General features: G+C 46.5%; 1 protein-coding gene across 1 annotated transcript in view; it reads left to right on the forward strand.

Moving 5' to 3' along the window:
• The window catches only part of PARD6G (par-6 family cell polarity regulator gamma), a 101,248-nt gene that overhangs the window by 76,754 nt on the left and 3,623 nt on the right, over positions 1–20,871 (forward strand). The window lies entirely within an intron of this gene.

Here is a 20,871-nt window from a genome sequence, read left to right on the forward strand (position 1 = left end):
TCCCTCCCCTCCCCTCCCTCCCTCCCTCCCTCCTCCTCTCCCACTTTCCCTCCCCGCTCACTCCACCCTCCCCATGCCTGACCTCTGCTGGCCTGCTCAGACCCAGGCTTCCAGCCACACTAGGGAGAAAGCTGTGACTGTGCACACGCCATTGGCTTTGGTTGGGGGGTGGTCAGAGCATGGACCAGTGCCGAGCCCACCTCAGAGCACCTGGCTGTGGCAGCACAGGCATCAGAGGCCCACTCTGGGGGCGGGAGGACGAGGCAGTGTGAAGGTCGCTCTGGTGCCCGGGAAGAGGCCATGCCTCATGGGCCTGGCCCTGCCTTCTGCCACTGTGTCACCCTGACTGGGCTTTTCTGGGCCATGTGCCCCCCTCGCCTCCCGCCTCCACCCTCAGGGGACAGGAAGCTCTCCTAGGAGCAGGGGAACCCACCTGAGGCCACCAACCCAAATCCCGTCTCCCTGTCCTTTGACATAGATTGTTGATGGATGATTGATCCTAGAGATGCAGAATCACCAGGCTGAGCAAGACACAGCGCCAGTCAGTGCTGCTTTGGGGGATTTGCGCAATAAATAGCAAGGCTGGTCGCCTGGGCAGCTTTTCTCCCCAACTGCCGGCTCCTGATGCAGGTGGGAGGCCTGGTCTCCACCTCTCCACACTGGCCTCACTGGCCACACTGGTCTTCCCTGGGAGTAGGTACAGGGGTCAACCATGAGGGGCGAGCAGGGCCAGGGGCATGTCACCCAGAGCAGGTGGTAGTTAGAGAGGCCCCCCAGGCACCAACGTGAACACAGGCAGGAGGAAGCTCCACGTTCCCGGGAAGGGGGAAGCTGAAGGAGAGAACCGGCCTGGCTGGCCTCAGGCTTCCGGAATCAGCACCTGCCATCCTGGGCACCTCCCCAAGAGGACCCCCGTCTGCAGGGTCTGGAGCCCCTCGTCCCCAAGAGGCATCCCATCTGCAGGGCCTAGAGCCCCTCAACTCCAAGAAGCACCCCCCCTCTGCAGGGTCTGGAGCCCTGGTTGCTCTGCGACATGTCCTCTGTGCCCTTAGGCCCTTATCTCATCCTGCAGCCACGTGTTTGCTGCTTTATCACCCTGTCAGCCCCACAAGGGTCCCCAGGAGCACGAACCCCTAAGGGCAGGTGCATCTTACCCACTGGGCCTCACGCAGATCCCTAAGACCTGAGCTGAGCAGGCAGCCAGGAATCAAAAGAGAAATATTTTACAGTTATAAGCTTTCAACTTTAAATACCCTTGTTTATGTTATTTTGGCAAGCACTTACTCTATTTTGTAAAGTTCAACCTTTCTTTGACTTCTCAGTCAGCTCCTGTCTTTGCAAATTTAAACTAATTGTTTAAGCTTGCTCCACCGTTCCGTGACCGATACTGGTGAAGGAGGTCTGTGGCTCTGTGAGTGGACAGGTATTTGCCAAGGCCCGTGTGCTGCTGTGGGGGCACCGTGACAGACAGCAGTCCCTGCGCTTGAGGGGCCCCGTCTGGGGGCTCAGGGCAGCTCCGTGCTCAGGCCCTTCCTGTGCAGGTGGGGACCCCTGTATGCAGTAGAGGAATGGATGACAAAGGCGAGCGTTCCCTCCAGGTTTGTGGTAGGACCAGGCACAGTGCGCACAGTGCTGGGCGACATGAAGTCAGGAGTGAACCCGAGCATCTGGGACCTTCTTGGGGGTACCATGGACTGACCTCGAGAGGGGCGGCCACAGGTCAGCAGAGAAGAGGCCGCCCAGGGAGGCCTTGTGCACCTGACACCCACCGGCCAGAGGGAAGCGCAGCAGGCCAGGCCGTCCATGTCCCAGGCCGGGCTGTGTCTTAAGGCCTCTGTATCATCACCTCGCTTTTACTGGGGAGGTGCACTGGGTGGTAATGGGCTCAGCAAGGTCTTTGCACTCGGAGTCCCTCCCACTTGTCCTGGAGAAACTGGGCACTAGAGGTGGGAAGAGTGTCTCGTCTCTTCTTCAGCAACGAGCGGCGTCACGTGCTTCATCCCCGGTCCCTCTTCCAGGTTAGGCGGTCAGCCGGCAGCCTTCCATGCTCCCCCTGAGGCCGCAGACAGGAGGGAGGTGGGCTGTCGGCTGCCTCTCAGGGGTCCGGATCGTCTCGGAAGGGAGACTAGGCGGTTAGTTCACTGTGGGTAGGAGCGAGGTGGCAAGTGCAGGCTGACTTCTGCATCCCACAGTTTCATCTGTCCTGCGGTGTTCCCTCGCCCCCCCAGAGGACTGCCATGCATTACTCAGGAAGGAACACAGCCTGACTTGGTGCCAATTCCTGAAGCACTGAAGTGGTCCTCAGTTTCTCGGCACTGCCCGGGTGCCAGGCCATCCTGCCGGATCGCTGTCCACGTGGCGCGTGCCCCTCTGCCTGCGTCGCCCATCACACGAGACTGCTGCTGACCTGTGGAAGCTCTGGGCCTCTCCTGTCCCTGCTTTCTCCCAGCGCGTTCGTTGGACATTGCTGTTGACTGCTTGTTTCTCTGACTCCGATGCTGGACTGTGGGCTCCATGAAGTAGAGGTTTTGTCTGTCCTGGGCACAATTGTGCCTGAGAAACTGTGGGCACAGAGTGGGCAGGTGGTAGGCAGTGACCGCCCACCCCTCGGCCTCCAGGGCAAACCAAGGCCTCCTCAGCCCAGGGTCTGCACAGGCCCCCTGAGGCTCTGGCGAGGCTGAGAGCCCGACCAACCTGTGCTGTCTTCTTGGGTCTTGTGGCTGGGTGCTCGCCAGTCCAGCCAGCCGGGCCTGACCCACAAACGGCACTTTGAGAGCAAGCCACGCATTGTGGAAACCTCCAAGCAGTTCTTGTAGCTGGTTCTACAGCTTCTTAACCATTAATACCTAGTTTTCTTTTAACAAAAATGGTTAGTCATACTAAGGGAATAGTTTGTTTTGTCCATGAACCATATAATGACTTTTATGCTTTTAAGGCATTTTCTAAAATTAGTAGACTTTATTTTTTAGAGTAGTTTTAGGTTTATAGAAAAATTGAGCAGCAAGTACAGAAAATTCCCATATACCCCCCACACACACCATTTCTCCTATTAATAACCTCTTATATTAATGAAGTACATTTGTTACAATTGATGAGCCAATATTGATACATTAGTATTAACTAAAGCCCATAGTTTACATTAGGGTTCACTCTTGGTGTTGTGCTGATCAGTGGGTTTTGTAACAACATGTATCCACAGTAACAGTATCATACAGAGTCGTTTCACTGCCCTAAAATTCCTCTGTGCTCACCTGTTCACCCCTCACCCCTGCCCCCACCCCTGGCAACTACTGATCTTTTTATTGTCTCCATAGTTTTGTCTTTTCCAGGATGTTATCTAGTTGGAATCACATAGTATGTAGCCTTTTCAAACTGGCTTCTTTCACTTAGTAATGTGCATTTGAGGTTCCTCCATGTCTTCTCATGACTTAATGGGTCATTTCTTTTTATTGCTGAATAATTCTCCATTGTCTGGATGGACCACAGTTTATTTGTTCATTCACCTACTGAAGGACATCTTGGTTGCTTCAAGTTTTGGCAGTTATGAATAAAGCTGCCAGAAATACCCATGTGCAGGTTTTTGTGTGGACATACGTTTTCAGCTCCTTTGGGTAAATGCCAGGGAACGTGATTGCTGGATCTTATGGTAAGATTATGTTGAGTTACATAAGAAACTGCCAAACTGTCTTCCAAAGTGGCTGCACCATTTTGCATTGCCACCAGTAATGAGTGAGAGTTCCTGTTGCTCCATATCCCTGTCAGCGTGTGGTTGTCAGTGTTCTGGACTTTGGCCATTCTCATAGGTGTGTAGCAGTGTCCCATTCTTTCAGTTTGCATTTCTCTGATGACATATGATGTGGAGTATCTTTTCATGTGCAGAGACGACATCTGTGTGTCTTCTTTGGTGAAATGTCTGTTAAGATCTTTGGCCCATTTTTTAATTCGGTTGTTTGTTTTCTTGTTGTTGAGTTTAAGGGTTCTTTGTACGTTTTGGATAAAGGTCCTTTGTTGGATGTGTGTTTGGCAGGTGTTTTCTCCCAGTCCATGGCTTGCATTCCTTTTCTTTTTTCCATTTTCCTAACCAGTCTTTTCCAGAGCAGAAGTTTTTGATTTTAACAAAATCTCACTTTCCATTTTTCCTTTCACGGGTCATGCTTTCAGTGTTGTATCTAAAAACTTGTTACCAACCCAGGGTCACCTAGATTTCTCCCATTATCTTCTAGGAATTTTATAGTTTTGTGTTTACATTTAGGTCTGTGGCCCATTTTGAATTAATTTTTGTGAAGAATCTAATTTTTATGAATTCTGAGATTGTTTTTTTAAAGCATTTTTACTAGTTTTCTAGATTTAAAAAAAATCTTCAATGAATTTTTAAATTAAAATTAAAATATAATATCAAGCTTCTAGTGAATGGCCAAAAAGTAATTTTCTTGAAAGCAAATGCTATCCATCCACAAGTTAGCATATTTATAACGTGGGAAATCACCATGGATACCTACATGAGCCTACACTTTGCAAATTTACAAGTCTCAACTTTAACAATTTTAAATTTACTTTTATGCAACTTTGTCTATTTTCAAAGGTGGATTTCCAAGTGCCGGTCCCGAAATTCACATGAAATAGAATACCTACACGGCCTGCGGCCTCTGGAGCAGAGAGGCCCCAAGCCAGTGGATGAACAGTAGGCTCAGGGTCCCTTGCAGACTGGCCTGCATCCAGGCCCAGTACCTTCTCCTGGCTCTGGCACCTTCTCTTGCCTCCAGTACCTTCTCAGGTCTCTAGTACCTTCTCCTGGCCCCAGCAGCTTCTCCTGGCTCCAGTACCTTCTCCTGGCCCCAGCACCTTCTCCTGGCCCCAGTACCTGCTGGCCTTGGCACCTCCTGGCTCCAGCACCTTCTCCTGGCTCCAGTACCTTCTGGCCATGTCAAGCTCCTGCTGTCCTCACTCCCTCTGCCCAGCCCCAGCCCTTTCCCTACCTTTTCCTCCTACTGGAGACCCTCCTCTGAAGTGCCCCTCCCAGAGCACCCTCCCCTGAAGTCATAGTGCCCCCCCACAGGCCCCTCCCCCAGCTTGCCTCTGCTTCTGGCATTTTCTGGCAGATCTCCCTCCTCCCCTGTGAGGGTCAGTCCCTAACTCGGTGCCCAGAGGCACTTCAGAACATGTTTCAATTGCATAGAAAAGGACCCCCCCTTCTCTAACATGCTGAGATCTGGCAGGTGCTCCTGACAAGGCATAACCTAACCTGACCTGCGAGCTGGCATCTGCGAGGCCCCCCAGGGTCTGGGGAGCAGTTCTACATGTGCTGGAATGAAGGCCTTTCTAAGTCAGCTGCGTCTTGTGACAGAATGGCGAGCAGATTGGGTGGCTGCCTTTAACAGATTATTTTTGTCATAATGTTCCTGTAACAGCAACTGCAAAAAGAGAAAGCATCTGCTTGTCTGCCAGTTAAGACGAAAGCGTTTCTAACCTTTCATCGGGAATTCTTAGACAGCTATATAATTCCTCCCACCTCGATGAACGTGTTAAACTTCTTCCCAGCGGAGAACTGTTAGCCAAAGTGAATTTATTAAACTGTTCCACTTGCGTCCCGGAGCAGCGTCGGGTCACAGGAAGCTGGACCAGCAGAGGTGCATGCCTTCCCCACAGGGCCCAGCAGGCGTGGGTGTGTCCCTTGGGAGCTCTGTTCTGGGGGAAAGCTCCCACTGTGAGAGGGACGAGTCTGCATCCATCATTTGCAGCCAGTCAGCTGGTCCTATCAAACTAGAGATGACTGTAGGAAGCGTTTTCTTACAAAGGAGTCTCCTTTGTACTGTGTGTGTGAACGTGTTTGAGCCGGGTTAATGCGGTTCCTGACTCTGAGCCAGCTGGGGAGCTGGCATACCTGTTCTTTCACGGTTTTTGGTGCCATCCTCCTGGACAGAACCCATCCGACGTGAGCTCAGCTGAGAAAGAGAGGCAAGGAGGGAGCCCAGCATGCACACTGGCCTGCAACTTCTCTTTCTCCTGCTGTTGAGCATATCTGAAAGTAGGAGTAGAGAAGAAAATATAATTTAATTTGAGTGAAAATGTGTAACAGGATAGGGGGAGATGGTGGGTGGACATTTGCCTAAAACATATGGGCCTCTCTTCATTGTTTACTTGGTGGAAAATCCAAGATTTAACATATCGCTTGATAAAGAAGCTGTGACGATTTAGTTCTTCTAAAAAGACATTTTAAGAACCAAAGTTGGGACGTCAGCAACATGGCGGCGTGAGCTCACCCAGGACTCTCTCCCCTCCAAAGTACAACCAAAAAGAGCAACTGCTTTCCAACCAAAGAAACAATCCTAATAACAGAAATCGTCAGAGACCCACAGCATCCAAACGACGGAGGGCGGAGAGGCTGGAGCCACCCTCAGAGGAGCTGGAACCGGGTAGGAGAGAACTTCGCTCCCTCCCCTAGATACTGGGATCACTGCGCGGACGCGGGAAGGAGCAGGGGAGGGGCCACGTGTCGGGGGATCCTCCAGGATGCCCGCCTCCGGTGCAGCAAAGCCCTCTAACAGGGGAAAGCTTTCGCGTGGGGGAGCCCCAGCAAGACAGGGCCCCAGGAGACCAGAAAGCGAGAGCTGATCCAGTCTGGGTCAGAGTGAGTGAAAGTGCCCCTTCTCCCCCAACCCACGCTGGGCGCCGCCATCTTGGCTGAAGGCACAGGGCTCAGAAAACAAGCCTCTCGACCCCCATCTAGTGGCGACAGGCTGTAACTGCAGCTGAATAATAGCATCATGTGCAAAAACCGCTCCTCTACCATCCAGCAATTTATAAAAGCTCCAGTCCAAAAGGAAAACAATAAAAATACAGAAGTAGCTCCTGAGGGCTTGGAAATGGGTAAACTAAGTGAAGAGGAGTTCAAAATAGCTATCCTTAAAATATTCAATGAGGTAAAGGGAAATATAGAAAAACAAGTCAACGAGTTCTGGAGTTACTTCACAAAAGAGATTGAAATTATAAAGGAGAATCAATTAGAAATACTAGAGATGAAAAATACAATGGATCAGATAAAACAGAATATGGATTCCCTGAATGCCCGTGTAGACACCATAGAGGAGCAAATTAGCATAATCGAAGATAGACAGGCTGAAAGCCTCCAGACAGAGGAAGAAAGAGAACTAAGAATTAAAAAAACTGAAGAAAATCTCAGAGAAATAGATGACTCAATGAGAAAATGCAACTTAAGAATCATCAGAATTCCTGAGGGCGTGGAAAAGGAAAATGGAGCAGATAGGGTGCTCAACAAAATAATAGAAGAGAACTTCCCAAATCTACGGATTGAGAGAGAAATGTGTGTGGAGGAAGCTTTCAGATCTCCTAGATTTGTCAATGTACAAAGACCTACGGCAAGGCACATAGTAGTAAAAATGGCAAAAATGAAGGACAAAGAAAGAATATTCAGGGCAGCAAGGCAGAAGAAAATAACCTACAAAGGAACCCCCATCAGACTTTCAGCAGATTTCTCTACAGAAACCTTACAAGCTAGGAGATGTTGGAGTGACATTTTCAAAACTTTAAAGGATAAAAATCTTCAGCCAAGAATACTCTGTCCAGCAAAAGTATCCTTCAGATATGAAGGAGAAATTAAATCTTTTCCAGACAAACAAAAGCTGAGGGACTTCGTAGTCACACAACCCCCACTACAAGAAATCCTCAACAAGGCTCTCATACCTGAAAAAAGAAAAAAGGAGTAAGGGGTCACAAAACACAGAGTAGGGAGACAAACAGATAGAATCTGAATAGGATAGCAAATATTCAACTATAGCATTAGGATAAAGGGAAAGAAATCACCAAAGGAAAGACAAGCTTATTGCTCTAACCACAAACTCACAACACAAGTTGGAATAAGAGATGAAAATAATAATTTAGGAGGGGAGGAGGAAAGGGACTGAAACAGTGTAGGCTAAGGAAGTAAGAGCCCACCAGAAAATGGACTATGTTATACACGAGATTCTGAATACAAACCTCAGAGTAGCCACCAAACTGAAAAACAGAAGAGAGACATAAAACATAAATAAGGAAAAATCTAAGAAACCCAGCATAAGAAATTGCAGAAGTCAATGGGCAGGCTAAAACACACAGGACGAGAAACACAGGAAACACAGGAAAACCGGAAAACGAGCAACAGAATGATAGCAGTAAGCCCTCATGCATCAACACTCACCCTCAATGTGAACGGACTGAACACCCCCATAAAAAGACACAGAGTGGCAAAATGGATTAAAGAACAAGATCCAACAATTTGTTGCCTCCAGGAAACACACCTCAGCTCCAAGGACAAACACAGGCTCAAAGTGAAGGGGTGGAAGACAATACTCCAAGCTAATAGCAAACAAAAGAAAGCAGGTGTCGCAATACTTATATCAGGCAAAACAGACTTCAAGATAAGGCAGGTAAAGAGAGACACAGAGGGCCAATATGTAATGATCAAAGGGACACTTCTTCAAGAAGAAATAATGTTTATAAATATCTATGCACCTAACACAGGAGCACCCAAGTTCATAAAGCAACTATTAACAAACCTAAAAGAAGATATCAAAAATAACACAATAAAAGTAGGGGACCTCAACACCCCACTCACATCAATGTACAGATGATCCAGACAGAAAATCAACAAAGAAACAGTGGAGCTGAACGAAAAGCTAAAACAGTTGGACTTAATAGACATTTATAGAACACTTCATCCAAAAACAGCAGAAGACACATTCTTCTCAAGTGCACATGGGACATTCTCAAGGATAGACCATATGTTGGGAAACAAGGCAAGCCTCTACACATTTAAAAAAATTGAAATAATAACAAGCATCTTCTCCGATCATAATGCTGTAAAGCTAGAAATTAATTACAAGAAAAAAGCTGAGAAAAGCACAAGGATGTGGAGACTAAACAATACGCTATTGAACAAGGAATGGATCATTGAAGAAATTAAGGAAGAAATCAAAAAGTACCTGGAGGCAAATGAAAATGATAACATGCCATACCAACTCATATGGGATGCAGCAAAAGCTGTATTAAGAGGAAAATTCATCGCAATTTAGGCACATCTTAACAAACAAGAAAAATCCCAAATCAGCAATCTTAAACTACACCTAACTGAATTAGAGAAAGACGAACAAACAAAGCCCAAAGTCAGCAGAAGGAGAGAAATAATAAAAATCAGAGCAGAAATAAATGCTATTGAAAGAAAAAAGGCAGTAGAAAGGATCGATGAAACAAAGAGCTGGTTTTTTGAGAAGATAAATAAAATTGACAAACCCCTAGCCAGACTTACAAGGAAAAAAGAGAGAAAGCTCAAATAAACAAAACCAGAAATGAAAGAGGAGAAATAACAACAGACTCTGCAGAAATACAATGGATTATAAGAGAATACTACAAAAAACTATATGCCAGCAAAATGGATAACCTAGAGGAAATGGGTAAATTCTTGGACTCCTACAATCTCCCAAAGCTCACTCAAGAAGAAGCAGACAATTTGAACAGACCAATCACAAGGAAAGAGATTGAAACAGCAATCAAACACATCCCAAAGAACAAAACCCCAGGACCGGATGGCTTTCCTGGGGAATTCTACCAAAGTTTCAGAGAGGATTTAATACCTATCCTTTTCAAGCTATTCCAAAAAATTAGGGAGGATGGAACACTTCCTAACACGTTCTACGAGGCCAACAACACGCTGATACCAAAGCCTGACAAGGACACCATGAAAAAGGAGAACTACAGGCCAATATCACTGATGAACATAGATGCAAAAATTCTCAACAAAATTTTGGCAACTCAAATTCAGCAATACACCAAAACGATCAGACATGGTGATCAAGTGGGATTCATACCAGGGACACAGGGATGGTTCAACATCTGCAAATCAATCAACGTGATACACCACATCAACAAACTGAGGAATAAAAACCACATGATCATCTCAATAGATGCAGACAAAGCATTTGACAAGATCCAACAGCATTTATGATAAAAACTCTGAACAAAATGGGGATAGAAGGAAATTACCTCAACATAACAAAGGCCATATGTGACAAACCCACAGCCAACATCATACTCAATGGGCAAAAACTGAGCGCCATCCCCCTGAAAACAGGAACGAGACAAGGATGCCTTCTATCACCACTCTTATTTAACATAGTACTGGAGGTCCTGGCCAGAGCAATCAGGCAAGAAAAAGGAATAAAAGGAATCCAAATGGGGGGCAGAAGTGAAACTCTCGCTGTTTGCAGATAACATGATCTTATATAGAAAACCCCAAAGAATCCATTGGAAAACTTTTAGAAGTAATCAACAACTACAGCAAAGTTGCAGGGTATAAAATCAATTTGCATAAATCAGTAGCATTTCTATACTCTAATAACGAACTAACAGAAAAAGACCTCAAGAACACAATACCATTCACAATCACAAAAAAAGAAAAAAATAACTTGGAGTGAATTTAACTAAGGAAGTGAAAGACCTATACAATGAAAATTACAAGGCTTTTCTGAAAGAATTGGATGACGACATAAGGAGATGGAAAGACATTTCTTGCACATGGATTGGAAGAATAAACATAGTTAAAATGTCCATTCTACCTAAAGCAATCTACAGATTCAACGCTATCCCAATCAGAATCCCAATGACATTCTTTACAGAAATAGAACAAGGAATCCTAAAATTCACATGGGGCAACAAAAGACCCCAAATTGCTAAAGCAATCCTGAGAAAAAAGAACACAGCTGGAGGCATCACAATCCCTGACTTCAAAACATACTACAAAGCTACAGTAATCAAAACAGCTTGGTACTGGTACAAAAACAGATGCACAGATCAATGGAACAGAATTGAAAGCCCAGAAATAAAACCACACATCTATGGACAGCTAATCTTCAACAAAGGAACTGAGGGCATACAATGGAGAAAAGAAAGTCTTTTCAACAAATGGTGCTGGGAAAACTGGAAAGCCACATGTAAAAGAATGAAAATTGGCCATTCTTTTTCACCATTCACCAAAATAAACTCAAAATGGATCAAAGACCTAAAGCTGAGACCTGAAACCATAAGACTTCTAGAAGAAAATGTAGGCAGTACACTCTTTGACATCAGTATTAAAAGGATCTTTTCAGACATCATGTCTTCTCAGACAAGGGAAACAATAGAAAGAATAAACAAATGGGACTTCATCAGACTAAAGAGCTTCTTCAAGGCAAATGAAAACAGGAGTGAAACAAAAAAACAACCCACTAACTGGGAAAAAATATTTGCAAGTAATACATCCGACAAAGGCTTAATATCCATAATATATAAAGAACTCACACAACTCAACAACAAAAAATTAACCCGATCAAAAAATGGGCAGGAGACAAGAACAGACATTTCTCCAAAGAAGATATATGGATGGCCAATAGGCACATGAAAAGATGTTCATCATTGCTGATCATCAGGGAAATGCAAATCAAAACTACACTAAGATATCACCTTACACCCATTAGAATGGCAAAAATAACTGAAACAAATAGTAACAAATGTTGGAGAGGTTGTGGAGAAAAAGGAACCCTCATACACTGCTGGTGGGAATGCAAACTGGTGCAGCCACTATGGAAAACAGTATGGAGATTCCTCAAAAAATTAAAAATGGAACTACCATACAATCCAGCTATTCCACTTCTGGGTATCTATCCAGGGAGCTTGAAGTCAGCAATTCCAAAAGTCCTATGCACCCCAATGTTTATTGCAGCATTATTTACAATAGCCAAGACATGGAAGCAACCTAAGTGCCCATCGACAGATGAATGGATAAAGAAGACGTGGTATATATATATATACAACGGAATACTACTCAGCCATAAAAAATAACAAAATCGTCCCATTTGCAACAACATGGGTGGACCTTGAGAGAATTATGTTAAGTGAAATAAGCCAGATAGAAAAGGACAATCTCTCTATGACTCCACTCATATGAGGAATTTAAACCTGTGGACAAAGAGAACAGATTAGTGGCTACCAGGGGAAAGGGGGGGGGGGGGGGGGGTGGGCACAAAGGGCGAAGGGTTGCACCTACAACACAACTGACAGACAATAATATACCACTGAAATTTCACAAGATTGTAACCTATCGTTAACTCAATAAAAAATTTTTTAAAAAAAGAACCAAAGTTGGAATCTTAGGAATGGGACATTCTTTAGAACAAATTTTGTTTTTCAGATAGTTGGGAATGTTTGACTAATGAGGTCCATGTGCAGTGGTTTCTATAGAAGCAGTGACAGAGAAATGGTTGTTGTCTGAAACTCTGCAGCGTGGCAGCCGCAGCTCAAGTCTCCAGTGAGCGTGGCTCCAGGGCAGACGGGAGCTGGCAGTGCTGGGGCGTCCATCCTGGGCGAGGAGGGAGCTGTGCACCTGGACGTGGGAGGGCTTCCTCACCACACATGCCTGGGCCCAGGTGAAGCCCCAGGCCAGCCCCCTCTTCAAGGGCAGAAAGGGCCAGAATCGCACATTCCCTCTCCCTCCCCTCGCGAGGGGACAAGTCTGCCTCTGCACCAGCTGCTCTGCCCGAGGCCCAGAGGCTCCTCCAAGTCTGCTTGGAACAGCTGTTGCTGGGGGTAAGGTGTGTGTTCCTTAGCCCATGGGCCTCGTTATTCCAGTCAGTCTTTGAACCAACAGCATCAGCCACCCTGAGGGCTCTCAGGCTGCACCCTAGACCCAGGGATCAGAATCAGCCTTGCATAAGCCCCAGGGTCTGTGAAGGGCACTGCTTCACTCCACTCAAAAGCAGGTCCTTTGGCCAGCCCGGTGGCGTAGTGGTTCATGTGCTCCACTTTAGCAGCCCAGGATTCACAGGTTCAGATCCCAGGCGCAGACCTGCACACCACTCATCAAGCCACGCTGTGGTGGCGTCCCACATACAAAATAGAGGAAGATGGCACAGATGTTAGCTCAGCAACAATCTTCCTCAAGCAAAAAGAGGAAGACTGGCAACAAGTAGCTCAGGACCAATCCTCCTCGCCAGAAAAAAAAGCAGGTCCTCGAAAATCCCCTGCACACACTCATCCTGGGTCATGTTCTCCTCACCTCTCACTGCACGTCCCAGAGCAGCCTCACACCCTGAGAAAGGAGGACAGGAGCCCCTGAGCCTGGAGGAAGCTCGTGGTGGCTAAGTGTGTGCCGTCTTGACCAGGCCAGGGACGCCCAGAGAGCAGCAGAACATCAGTTCTATGCGTGCCTGTGAGGGCGTTTCTGCAAGAGATTAGCACTCGAATCAGGAGATCAGTGTGGGCGGGCCTCGTCCAATCCGTTGTGGCCTGCATAGAAGAAAAAGGTGCAGGAAGGGAGAGTCTCTCGTGGTGCCTGGGCTGGGACAGCCATCTCCTGCCTCAGACATCAGTGCTCCTGGTTCTTGGGCTTTTGGACTCAGTTTACCACCGGCTCTCCTGGGTCTCCAGCTTGCAGGTGGTAGATCAAGGGACTTGCTGGCCTCCATCATTGCATGAGCCGGTGTGTAATAAATGTGTCTGTATTTATGTCTATACAGACACACACGTCCTCTTGATTCTGTGTCTCTGGGGACCCTGACCAATGCAAACGTGGTTTCAGGGATCTGAGACACCTCTCTCCCAGAGTGGGGGCTCGCCTCAGATGAGAGGAGCAAGGCGCCTTCTCCCAGCGTCCGCCTGTCCCACCCCACATCTGTCTGGGATGTGGCCAAGCCATGGCTCACTGCCCAGCCATGTCTGCCCACCATGGAGGCTCCAGGCAGGCCCTATCCCGCCACCTCCACGGGGCACTTCTTGGGCCTCTGGTCTGTGCTCACTGCCCTGTCCCAGCCTCCCCACATGTCGTCCTGCTTACACTCGTGTACACATGCGTGTGTTTCCCAGTAGACAAGGCACTCCAGGGACAGGGTGTCCTCTGCTCCCTGACAGCCCGTGAGGTCCAAGAGGTCCCAGCAGTGGCTGCCCACTTCCTTCGTTTTGATTGACCAGTGTCGTCCTGAAAAGCAATAAGCATCCTTATTAGGTGTTGACACTTTGGGTCACCTTTAAGATTTGCTAAAACTCCCTTGGAGGCGCCGTTAAATGAGCCAGAGCAGCTGGACGCAGGGTCAGGGTCAGCACTGGGTGTTGGATTTTAGCCACGTGATCAAGGTCAAATGTTAGGGCCCTGGTGTGTTGGGCCTTATGGGGTTTGCCATCATCAGGTCCCTAAAGAAAGGAGGCCGCCTGGTGCAGAGGAGGGACCCCAGTGCGCCCTCTGCACTCCGCGGTGCCATGCCCCTCGAGGGAGCCGGAGAAGGTAAATGAGGTGCTGCAGGGAACAACCCCAGAGCTGGTCTGGCCGCAGCGTGGTCAGGACTCGCCTGCTGCCGCTGCCGCCCCTCTGGCCGTGCGCTCAACCCCAGTGCTGCTCCTGGACTGCAAAGGTGTGCACGGGAGACGGTGTGCAGGAGACAGAGCCACCAGGGGCGGTGTAGGAGGCAGGAATAGGCTGAAACACTCCAGCTTCTCCCCTACTTGTCTGATCCGCTCCACTGAGGACATTTAGCAGAAAATTGAAAATATTTTGTTTTTAAATAACTGCCACTGAGCAGTTGTATGTTTTCTTATCTGGTGACTAATTAAATCTCATCATGGGAGGGTGGTTCCGGGGTCATGCCCTGAACAAGGAGGTTGTAATTAATTGCTTACAATAAATTTGTTAAAGTCTTTAGATTCTAATGGAGAGGAGAGGTATGTGTCAGTATATGCATTTAGTTTAATAATTAAGACCAACATTCAGTTTCAAATATTTATCTGGTACCACTAGAATATTTTACTACCATTTAAAACAGATTAATAATCTTAATGTCAAAAAACTACAGTGTATAATAACAACATGTTCAAGGAAAAGTGTCAAAACCAAAATTGTGTACAAAAAAGTCAGGATGATTAAGGAAATCAGAAACTGCCGCCTCCATGCTGATATGCTTTCTGGATGGAATTAATAGTGTTTTGAACAAAAGAATTGTAGTGTATTTGAAGGCCAAGACTGGTTTTGTTCTCGTAACTTTCTGACGTATAGTTGGGTAAATATGAGAAAGGTGCTGTCTCTCTGTGTGAATTGCTGGACGGCAGACAGACTGGAAGATCTCCATTTCCCTGAAACACTTGCTCGTCCTTGACCGCGAGCACCAGCCACAGCTCCAGGCCCTGAAGACACGGATAATTCACCTCCTGAGAGGACGCAGCGCCCCGGCCTTCCTACCATCCTTTCACCTCCCTCAAAGAATCCAATTCCAGAACTGTCCACTGAGACGAGGAGCCCTTCGGAGGCCCCACGGGTGGGGACGCAGGTCAGCTCGGTGCAGCTTCCACACGCAGACACCCCAGTCTGCTGCCTCCTTCCCAGAGTGAGGGCATTCCAGGGTGCGGAGCTGGGACCGCTGGAAGACGCTCACAGTCCTGCATCCCAGGATGCAGTGACTTATTGGTGTGGCTGTCTCAGTGCCGGCCTGACCATGTGGCTCAAGGGCCCGGGGCTGAGCTGTGGGGAGGGCAGAGCTGGCGTGCCTGCCTTCATCTCAGAAGGAAGAATACAGGCGAAGAGTCACAGCATTTGTTCACAGGTCAGATGGTGACAAAGTGGTAGCTCTGTCACTCAGGAAATAAGTGGAGATGATAAATGATCATGTTTTCTGGCAACTTACCAGATGTTAGCAATTCAACACCATTAAAAAACATTAAAATGTGGACTTGGGGGCCGGCCCTGTGGCGTAATGGTTAAGTTCATGTGCTCTGCTTCAGCAGCCTGGATTCATGGCCCCGGATCCCGGGCGCGGACCTACACCACTTGTCAGCCATGCTGTGGTGGCGACCCACATGGAAAATAGAAGGCTGGCAACAGATGTTAGCTCAGGGTGAATCTTCCTCAGCATAAAAAATAAATGTGCACGTGGCTGGGATTGCATTTCATATTGTTGTCAGGTGGGTAGACAAGGCTCCCTCACCCTGTCCTCTCAGTTAGGGTCTGAGAAGGCCCAGACCTCACGGTTCTGGGCTCTTACTCTGGGCACACATTCAGACATGTTCGCAAAGAATAACGTGGACCCTACAAAAAACGTTCAAGCATGGAAGTTGTCGGCCGGAGCCCCTTAGACGAGAAGAGAGCTCGCTGTGGAGGGAACGCCCTGATGCCCACAGAATCCACTCCAGGGAGGAGAAGACCTGTGGCGGGCATCTGCACTTGGCGTGACAGGGAGTCCTGATGCGTCGTGAGAGTGCAGCGTAGAGGGGAGGAGATCAGGCTGACTCGGGGGGCGGAGAGCAAGCCCAGAGGGCCTGGGAATGGGGACCACCAAGCACCAAGGGCCACAGGTGGCAGGGCGAGAGCGCCCCCATCAGACACTGGCAGGGAGACCCAGCTGTTAGTTTCATTGATTTTCTCTGCTGTTTCTATTTCCAGCGTCGTTGAATCACTTCTTATCTTTATTATTTCCTTCCTTCTGTCTCTCTTGGGCTTATTTTGCTCTTTGCCTAGGTTTTTGAGGTGTGGGGCCTCGATTACTGACTTGAGACCTGCTCTTTGACCACCTTTGCTGCGATGCAGCCCCCTCTGAGCCCAACTCAGCAGCATCCCTGGCCTTCCCTGTGCTGTTTTTCCTTGGAGACCTCCTCTCTGACCTGTAGATTACTTCAGAGTGTGTTGGTTGTTTCCGAGTGTTTGGAGGGTTTCCTGTGACGTCTCTGGCCTTGCTTTCTAGTGTGATCTCAGCATCAGACACCTACTGTCAGAGGACACACTCGGTGTGGTTTCAGCGTCTCAGGATTTGTTGAGGTTTGTTGCATGGCCCAGGAAACAGTCTGTCTTGGCGTTCGTCTCAAGGGCACTTGAAAAGAGTGTGCGGTCCGCTGTTGCTGGCTGTTCTTGGAGCCTCCGCTAGGCCCTGTTTGTTGGTTGACTGTACTCCTGAGTTCCTCTGTGTTGCTGATTTTCTGTGAATTTGCTCTTCCATTGTGGAGAGCGAGGGTTGATGTCTCCAAGTAAAATTATGGGTTTGTCTGTTTCTCCTTTCAGCTCTTTCAGGGTTTTCTGCTTGTTTTTTTAGTTCTGTTAGTTTTCTTCCGCATATTTTGCAGCTCTGCTGTAGCTCACCTGTCAGGGCTCTCTCAAGGATCAACTGTTTGTCACTGTGCAGTGTCCCTCCCACTGTCTGTCTGCCTGCAGCTACTTTATCTGGGGTTAGGAAGGCTTCTTCTGACTGATGTTTATGTGGTCTTTTTCTGTCCTTTTACTGTTAACTTGCCCACCCAAAGGACTCATTACAGCTGGTGGGGAGGGGAGTTCCAGCCGACCCCGGGCATTGGGAGATGTGAACCTCCGGCCTCTGACACCTCCCAGCATGGGGGGCATTCAGGCTCTCCTCATGGCCTCCACTGACCACGTAGGGGCCCCCTTGTAGCCTCAGAAGGGCGGAGTTCGGGCTCCTGATGTGGCTGTCGCTGTCCAGGGTGGGTTGGCTGTGCTCTTCCCTATTGGGCTTGGACGGGGTCCAGCAGTTACTGTCTAATCACAGAGTGCACTCACCCAGACCCAGACGGCACAGCCTGCTACACGCCCAGGCTCTGTGGTGCTAACCTATGGGACCAACATTGTGTGTGCAGTCTGTCGTTGGCCAAAACGTCACTACCTGGCACATGACTGTATTTTGTTGAGTATTTTTGCATCAATGTTCATAAGGGATGTTGGCCTGTAATGTTTTTTCTCTTGTTGTGTCTTTGTCTGGCTTTGGTATCAGGGTTATGCTGGCCTCGTAGGTTGAGTTGGGAGGTGTTCCTTCCTCTTCAATTTTGGGAAAAGTTTGAGAAGGGTTGGTACTAGTTCTTCTTTAAATGTTTGGTAGAATTCACCAGTGAAGCCATCATCAGATCCAGGGCTCTTCTTTTGTGGGATATTTTTGTTAGTTGTTCAATCTCCCTACTAGTTATAGGTCTATTCAGATGGTGTATTTCTTCATGATTCAGTCTTGATAACGCTTTGTGTTTCCAGGAATTTGTATATTTATCCCATTCGTTGGTATAAAATTGTTCATAGTACTCTCTTATAATCCTTTTTATTTCTGTAGAATCAGTAGTAGTGTTCCCACTTTCATGTCTGATTTTAGTAATTTGAGTCTTCTCTCTTTTTTTCTTTGTCCATTTAGCTAAAGGTTTGTCAACTTTGTTGATTTTTTTTGAAGAGCCAATTTTTTGTTTAATTGATCTTCTCTCCTATTTTCTATCCTCCATTTCCTGTTTTTCTGCCCTAATCTTTATTATTTCCTTCCTTCTGCTAGCTTTGAGTTAGTTTGTTCTTATTTTTCTAGTTCCTTAAGAGGAAGTTAGGTTGTTGATTTGAGATCTTCCTTGGCTTTGTTTATTTATTTTTTTATTTTTTTGAGGAAGATTAGCCCTGAGCTAACATCTGCTGCCAATCCTCCTCTTTTTGCTGAGGAAGACTGGCCCTGAGCTAACATCCGTGCCCATCTTCCTCCACTTTATATGTGGGACGCCTGTCACAGCATGGCTTGATAAGCAGTGCCATATCCGCACCTGGGATCGGAACTGGTGAACCCTGGGCCGCCAAAGTGGAATGTACAAATTTAACCACTCTGCCACCGGGCCAGCCCTTCCTTGGTTTCTAATGCAAGCATTTATAGCTGTAAATTTCCCCTTAGCACTTCTTTTGCTGCTTCCCATAAGTTTTGGTGTGCTGTGTTTTCCTTTTCATTTGTCTCTAAGTATTTTCTAATTTCCCTGTGATTTCTTCTATGATCAATTAGTTGTTTAAAAGTGTGTTTTTTAGTTTCTACATTTTTGTGAATTTTCCAGTTTTCTTTATGTTATTGACTTGTAACTTCATCCCGTTGTGGTCAGAGAAGATAATTTGTGTGATATCTATCTTTTTAAGTCTATTGAGACTTAATTTGTGGTCTAACATATGGTCTATCCTGGAAAGTGTCCCATGTGCCCTTGAGAAGACTGTGTGTGCTGTTGTTGGGCGGAGTGTCTGTGTCTGTCTCTTAGATCTGGTTGGTTTATCGGGTTAAGTCCTCTGTTTCCTTCCTTATCTTCTGTCTGGTCCTTATCTCCATTATTGAGGGTGGGGCATTGAAGTCCAAGTACTGTTGTAGAACTGTCTCATTCTCCTTCACTTCTGTCCATTTTTCTTTGTATATTTTGATGGTCTGTCCTTAGGTGCATAAATGTTTATGATCATTATATGTTATTGCTCTGTTGAACCTTTCATGAATATATAATATCCTCCTTTGTCGTGTGTAACTTTTTTGATTTAAAGCATTTTGTGTGATATTAGTGTAGCCACGCCTGCTTGCTTCTGGTTACTATTTGCATGGAGTATCTTTCTCCATCCTTTCACTTTCAGCCTGTTTGTGTCTTTGGATCTCAAGTGTGTCTCTTGTAGACAGCATGTAGCTGGATCCTGTGTTTTCATCTGTTCTGTCGATCTCTGCCTGTTGCTTGGAGAGTTTAATCCATTTACGTTGAAAGTAATTACTGATGAGGAGGGACTGACTTCTGTCATTGTGCTGTTTGTTTTCTATATGCCCTAAAGCTTTTTGTCCCTCATTTCCTGCATTCCTGTCTTCTATTGTGTTAACTTGATTTTATGTAGTGAACTGTTTAACTTCCTTTCTCATTTTCTTTTGTGTATACTTTATAGCTATTTTCTTTGTGGTTACCATGGGGGTTACATTTAGCATCCTAACGTTATAACACTATAATTTAAATTTGTGCTTAATTTCAATAACATACAAAACCTCTGCTCCTTTATGGCTCCATTGCAACCCTTTTCACTTGTTGATGTCACAAAATTACATCTTTATACATTGTGTGCCCAAAAATATAAACTAATAATTCTTGTAAGTGCATTAGTCTTTTAAGCTATGTAGTAAACAAGATTTGAAGTTACAAACCAAAGTTAGAATAATGCTAGCTTTCAGATTAATAATTTTTTCCTTTAAATTTTCCTTTAGATGTATTAGTCTCTCAAATTATATAGAAACAAAAAGTGCAGTTACAAACCATTGTTACAGTAATACCAGCTTTTATAACTGCCCATGTCTTTTCCTTTATTCAGATCTGTGTTTCTCCGTCTGGCTTCGAGTCATTGTCTGGTGTCCTTTCATTTCACCTGCGGGAGGCCCGTGTGCATTTCTTGCAGGGCAGCTCTAGTGCTAACAGACTCTCTCAGCTCTTTTTCATCTGGGACTGTCTTAATGTCTCCCTCACTTTTGAAAATCAGTTTTGCCAATGTAGGATTCTCAGGTGACAGTTTTTTCTTTCAGCACTTGGACTCCATGGGCCCACTGCCTCCTGGATCCAAAGTTTCTGATGGGAACATGCTGAGAGTCTGTGAGGGTCCCTTGAATGTGATGACTTCATCTCTCTTGCTGCTTTCAAGACTCTCTCTTTATCTTTGTCTTTAAAAAGTTTGATTATAGTGTGTCTTGGTGTGTGTCTCTTTGAGTTCATTTTAGAGTTTATTGAGCTTCCTGGATGTTTATATTCATGCATTTTGCCAATTTTGGGGAGTTTTCAGGCATTTCTTTGAATATTCCCTCCGCCTTTCTCTCCTCCTCCCAGGACTCCCACAAAGCACATGCTGGGCTGCTCAACGGTGCCCACAGGTCCCTGAGGCTCTGTGCACTTTTCTTCAATCTTTTTTCTTTCTGTTCCTCAGACACGATAATTCCCATTGTCCTATCTTCAAGCTCACAGATTCCTTCTTCTGGTTCAGATCTGCCTTTGACTCCTCCTAGTGAATTTTTCATTTCATTTATTGTACTTTTCAGTTCCAGAATTTCTATTGAGGTTTTTTACCTCTTTATT

This window comes from Equus quagga, chromosome 9, assembly GCF_021613505.1.
Source record: "Equus quagga isolate Etosha38 chromosome 9, UCLA_HA_Equagga_1.0, whole genome shotgun sequence".
In the NCBI taxonomy this organism is placed as follows: Eukaryota; Metazoa; Chordata; class Mammalia; order Perissodactyla; family Equidae; genus Equus; species Equus quagga.